Genomic DNA, 6399 nt, shown 5'->3' on the forward strand with positions numbered 1-6399 from the left:
CGTATGTGATAAAAAAGAGTCGGATTTGGCAGTGATCCCTTCAGTACCGAAATCTGGGTACTACAGAAATCTTGAAACTGATCAGTGTTGTGGCCCTCACCATTATGTATGTGTTTTATCCACGCCTTCCATCCATTTTTCTAGATCATTTTAACCAAAAGCCCAAAAATCAAACAGATTCAAATCGAAGGTGAACCACACCACATGCAACAATGGTGATAGGAGTCTCTCTCTCTCTCTCTCTCTCTCTCTCTCTCTCTCTCTCTCTCCCCCCCCCTGGTGGAAGGATGGCGTTATGGATTCCCTCTTGGTGCTTTTAGATAGGAGCGGATCCTTAAAGATGGAAAGAGATGCTTAAAATGAGAAGGAAATTGTGCTATTTATAGTCTCCCAACCTAATTTTTCAATAATTCTTGGTGATCTTAAGGACAAAATATGGTTGAATGGCTGAGATTGAAGATTGTCACATGACATCATCTCATGGGTTCGATGAGGTGGCCAAATGGTAATTTTGAGTAAGGAGATGCGCATCGGAGTAAATGTACCTCAACCCACACTTAAGGTTTTAAAAATGAGAGACCCACATACTTGAAAGACGCTACCCAAAAGAAGGGGAGTGCTACGTGGACGGTGGCAACCTGGTTGTCGTCAGTCTCCACTCGAACTCCTTGCTTTGGCAGGTAACATCCTCTAAGCATGTAGAGGCTCTGTTGCGAGGGTTGCTTCTTTGAGGTTTCAACCAATTTTTTAATTGGGCTTGGTTTTGGGCTTGGGTTTGGCTTAGTTTGGGCTTAATTAGGTGAGTTGAATAGGTTGTTGGGTTGGGTAAGCTAACTAGGTGAGTTTACTTGCCGAGTTGACTCAGGGCTTTAGAGTTTTGAGTTCCTAGGATTTTGGGTTAAGCTAACTGGGTTGGCTGGGCTAAGTCCAGGGTTTAGGACCGGGGTTCCTAGGGTTTACGCTTCTAAGATAGAGTTTAGGATTAGAGTTCGGTTGGGATTACAAGCTGAGCGACAACATGTGACCTAGTTCTTTGAAGCAGCAATTCAGAGGCTAGCTTCCAAAGTATTTGTCATTGAGCAGATGAAAGCTCCCATCAGATGTATAGTTGTGATTCAAAAGCTACTAGCAATGGTAGATGATAGTTGCATATTCCGTCTTGAGTATCTCTACGATGCACATGAAAATCAATCTACCTATTTCGAATTGATCTGGTGAGCCAACATGTGAACATACCATAAAAAATTCACAACATTTATTCACAATTTTGCTTATAAAGTTGTCCAAGTTCTTTCCATGGATGTAATGGCTCCAATAATTTGTGATTCTGGGTCTATGGAACATGAATGTGTTGGCCTAGCAGATCAATGGCTCTATTTCACTTAACATGATTGCCATATTGTAAGACCCGACCCGAATTCCTGTGTATGCATGTGTGTGTAGGTATGCATTTCATTTCTCTTGGCCCCACGGTCCTACCGGTCAAATCCCGACGACCCACGACCCTCGGATAGTGTTTACGGTCATCCTTAAGTCCATTCACATTGAGCTGACTCAGATCAGCCTGAAACATATGCCATCTTGTTCGCATCATCGTTGCGGTTCCAATGACGCGTATTGTGTGTCCATCTGATATATAGATCATAAGTTATGTATTTTCATTTTATGACCCTTGATTATGTGGCCTACCTAGGGTAGTGCATGTGGCATCACTCCCTTTTTGCACAAGTTCCAACACACACACTATACACAACACTTAAACCTCCATAGCTTACACTACCAACACCACACACACCACCCAAACCTACCCTACCCTAGCAACTTTGGTTTCTCCTCCCTAGCTAATCATTTCTTTTCTTACAAAACTAATCATTGCTATCTACATCTCTCTCTCTCTCTCTCTCTCTCTCTCTCTCTCCCCTTATCTCTCTCCCTCCTCATTCTCTTCATTATAGCAATTCCTCTCCCAAACGTCCCACATTCCTCCATTACTCTAGCCCTTTGAAGCTTCAAAACTCCTCAATCCCACCCTTAGAAATTCATCCTAGCCATTAAACCTTCTTCTTTGGTCATATATCTACTTTGTGTGGAAGATAGAGAGCTTGATTTGAAGGTGGGTGCCTACAACTTGCTGATCTCTCTTCTCTCTCGATCCTCTCATTTCTTCTTATATGGGACATGTGGGACTTACCAATCTATGGTGGGGATCCCATTTGATCCCTTGGATGTGGCCCTTGGCCCATCCTACATACATGCATTATGCCATGATGGGGCCATTCTCCATGGACCCCATCATGATTTATCTCATGATCCTAATCATTCTAAGGTCATCTAGACCCTTGTTTTATAGTGGGGATGACATCCCCACCTCAGATTTTATTGTGGGGTCCATGCATGCGTGGACCCATAAGATGAGCATTGTATGGTTGGACTTTTTGCATGAGGGGTTTATAGTGGCGAAATCCCTCTATGTATGGCCAGATTCTCTCTCTTTCTCCTTCTCTCTTTCTATTTTTCTCCCTAATATTTGTTGATCATGAGTGTGTGGCCCACCTTATGGACCAACAAGATCCCAACCATCCATAGAGAGAGGACGTTTTCACAGTCCCTCCCATTGAATATGCGACCCCTAAATGCACAAAATGGGTGCATGCAAGCTTGTTTTTGGTGATGAGATGGTTTGGATATTTGTGGGCCCCACTTGAGTGAACCATACCATGATTTCCAGGAGTTAAATCCCCATTTAATGTATGTTTGCAATTTATTTTTGTGAAGCATATGTTGTTGTCCAGTATATCTGGATAGATTTTGGACCATTTTGGGGCCTAATTTTTGGTCTTTTGATGGGAATTTGATCCCATCTAATACATGATTCTTGAAGACCTATGTCCCACCTATAAACCTACCAAATTTCAGCCCCGCCTGACCCTGATCGAGGTCCCAAAGGTGAGGCCCAAGTGAGGTGGTTAGTCTGAAATTTCTGCATTATTCCGTGGACCCCACCTTATAGTACACATATGAGGGGACACAAAAACTATTTTTCCCCGATTTTTAATGGCCTCTAATCCACACCATTAGAAGCTCAGATCAGGGCCTGTCAAAAATCTGTACTAAACAGATTTTCTGGACAGTCTGTTTTTTTTAAATAAAATAAAATACTTTTGCTATTTCAAAAATTCTGAAAATTTACAAAGAGATGGCTCACCCATGGTAGGACCCACTTACCAAGTTTCGGGGTCAACAGACCCCTGTACAATTCATGGTGTGGGCTGGACCGGCCCACCAAGCTGGGACGTCCGACCATGGTTGGCCGTCCACCCTCCTTGTGGGCCCACCTTGATGTGTTGAGTATGCTCGCCGTCCATCTATTTGTAGTCCACGTGGGACGTGGTCCACCTCCCTAAGGATTTGCCCATTTTTGGGACCCACTTTGATGTGTTTTGGGCTGACCCCCCAGGCCCATGGACCGTCCACCAAGGACGCCCCACCTATGGGCTGCTGCTAGACGTCTAGTCCAACAGCTCGCCAACTTGATAGGTATGTTATATTCACTCTTTTCATCTGGTGGGACCATCTGTGACATGTGTGAGTCACCAGGGATTAAAATAATTATATAAATTAACTATTATTGGATTTCCAGCAAGCCTAGATAGTGGATGGGCTGGAATTTCAGCAATAGGCCCAAAGTGGCTGCCTATAAATCCATGTTTTGAGGCAGCATGACCCACCAGATTTGGGGATATTTTTATACATATCTTGCCCTATTCCCAATTAGGTTTTGGGCTTAATTAGTGCACATTCGAGGCCTACCCCAGTTGGGTTTTATTGGGTCCACATTTATAGCTAATTGTTGGACTATTTAGCCCTTTTTGGGATGAAACTTTTTGGATAGGCCCATTAGACCTTTGGGCCTATATTTATCATGCTATTGTGATGGGTTTTATGGGCCAAAATACTTAAGTAATTGAGCCCTTATCTGCCCACTAAATTAACCCCATACTTGGGCCAAGAAGTGAGGCCCAACTCACTTGTTTCAAACATAAGAATTTGCCCATATAGTTGGAATATCAGGCTGCCCATTAGGTCCACCACAATATATGGGTTTATGATCTTTATGGTTGGGCCTGACCCTTGCTTAGGGTCCCACTATGTTGCCTACTAAATTGGGCCATGTGTATTGCCCCCTAGGCCCATGGACTGTTTTAGGCCTTGGGCCTCAATTTGCTTGAGTAGTAGCAGGCTACCTTTTAGGACCCAGTTGAGGTTGGATGTTGTAACACCTTGGATTTTTGCCAACTTGGAGATAGACATCCTAAGGCAATGGAACGATCATAACACCTTATTAACCTTCCAAAACTCAATCCCAAAGCATAAAGTCCCTTTTTAACCCTTTTCCTTCGAAATCTCACCTTTCACTATCCTATCTTTTAAATTTTTCAAAGAACATTCATAATACATACCAATCCTAAGCTATAAATGATGAAGAACAATACTAAAACTAAAACTTACCATAAATAGTAAATAAATGGACGAAATGGGTTTTTGACCCTTAAAATTTTAGAATCTAATAAAATAAATAGGTTAGTTGGATAGATTAGCATCTCCTACCCCAAAATCATATATTGTATTTCAAGTAAAATCATTCCGGTTTGCAAATAAGACCCGATAATGCCTCGACGGACTCGTGGGCCCAAACGACTCAATTCGGGGGGACACGGGGTGGGTCCCACATGTTTTCGGTAACCCCGGGGGGGGGGGGGGGGACATCGCCCCTAGGACGAGCCCTCCCCCATATGTCCAGTGATCGGCGAGGGGCTCGCCGGTTTGGCGAGGCCTCGTCCGTACAACGGATTGGGCAGCCCATTTTCTGCATTTTTTTGCGCATTTTGTCCAACTTTGAAAAATCATAACTCCCTCGTTATAACTCTGATTTATGTGATTCAAAAATATGTGAAAATATAATAAAATATTTAATATAGTTTAAAGTAGGTTGTTGTGACAACCATCCAAAAATCACTTGTTGGACAGCTGCTGCTTCTAGAATTTTTAGAATTTTTCTACAACACGAAATCTCATGAAATTTGGTAGAGACTGGGTAAACTTGATGATAAACTACTAAAGAATAAATTAAAATAATATAATAACTAGAAGTGTTAAAAATGGGGCATAGAATGGCCATAGGACCGTATTCTACCATAATTAGGGTAGAATTTGGTTAAGTACTAAACTGAATACTCGGTGGAATTAGCTTGAACCACTTTAAATATGAACTGCAAGACCCAAAATGAGTAGGACCGCTACTGCTACGTTACCTAGAAACCTAGGATCAATCTCTAAATCCAGTTGCTCTTGGGAGCATCGTGAAACTCTGTAACGGACCTGGACTGCTCGTCGAAAGTCCGATAGCTATGAACTTAGACAATTATGACCGCCTAGTTGGACTTGACAATCACCTAGAAAATCAAATCCAGATGATATTCTGAGACGATTTCCTTGAGTCTAGAGTGAAGAGTGTGAGAAAAGCGAATTTATTTAGAAATTAAATATGAATTTAAGTAATCTGAGTCGTGTCGCTTGCGCACCGATTTTAAGCATTTTGACCGTTGGATTCTGACCCAAATTCACCCTTGGATCAGGGAAGATAGCCCACACATGTCAAAGTACTTGTGGCTCTGATCGAGTTTCGGTGACCGTTGAACTGAAATTGGTCCGCCATGGACGATCTGGTAACCCGATTGGACTGAAACTTAACTTGCTTAACATCCAATATTAGTGAGCTTAAGTCCGACCGCATTCAGCAAAAGGACCTCCAGAAATGCTTCATTGAATTGAAAAAAACCCGATTTGGTTATAACTTAAGTATACCATGGCCCTGGGGCCATTTCCATCAGTCCTGGGCCTATATAAAGGCCTAAACCCACCCCATTTCTATTTCATATGATTTGGCAACCCTAGGAGAGAGAGGAGAGTAAATAGAGAAGGCAAGAGAGAGGAAGTGAGAGAGAAAGTGGGAGAGAGTTCCTGGGATTCCATCCCATCGCTCCACGGGCTTGGCTACCACATCTATGTCGCTAATCTGATGATTCCGACTCCGTACTTGGGTAAGAAATCCTAACCCTAATCCGTTCTAGGGATTCAAATGGTGTAATAGATGAAATAGCTAACCTATTTCGTACTGTAGGTTGTCGTTGTGCTGTAAACGACGTATTAACATACAAATTGAATTCGTTACGTGTCTACCGGCATAAGGTGCGGACTATAAACGTATAGGTTATGGTTTTCAAGGCTTTCAATGTCGGTTAATGATTTATAACTGACGTGGGTACTATTTCACATGCAAAATGAGTCGTCTATTTCGCTTTACAATCATATATGAACTATGTTGAATATAGTGTATTC

Source organism: Magnolia sinica, chromosome 12 (assembly GCF_029962835.1).
Source record: "Magnolia sinica isolate HGM2019 chromosome 12, MsV1, whole genome shotgun sequence".
NCBI lineage: Eukaryota > Viridiplantae > Streptophyta > Magnoliopsida > Magnoliales > Magnoliaceae > Magnolia > Magnolia sinica.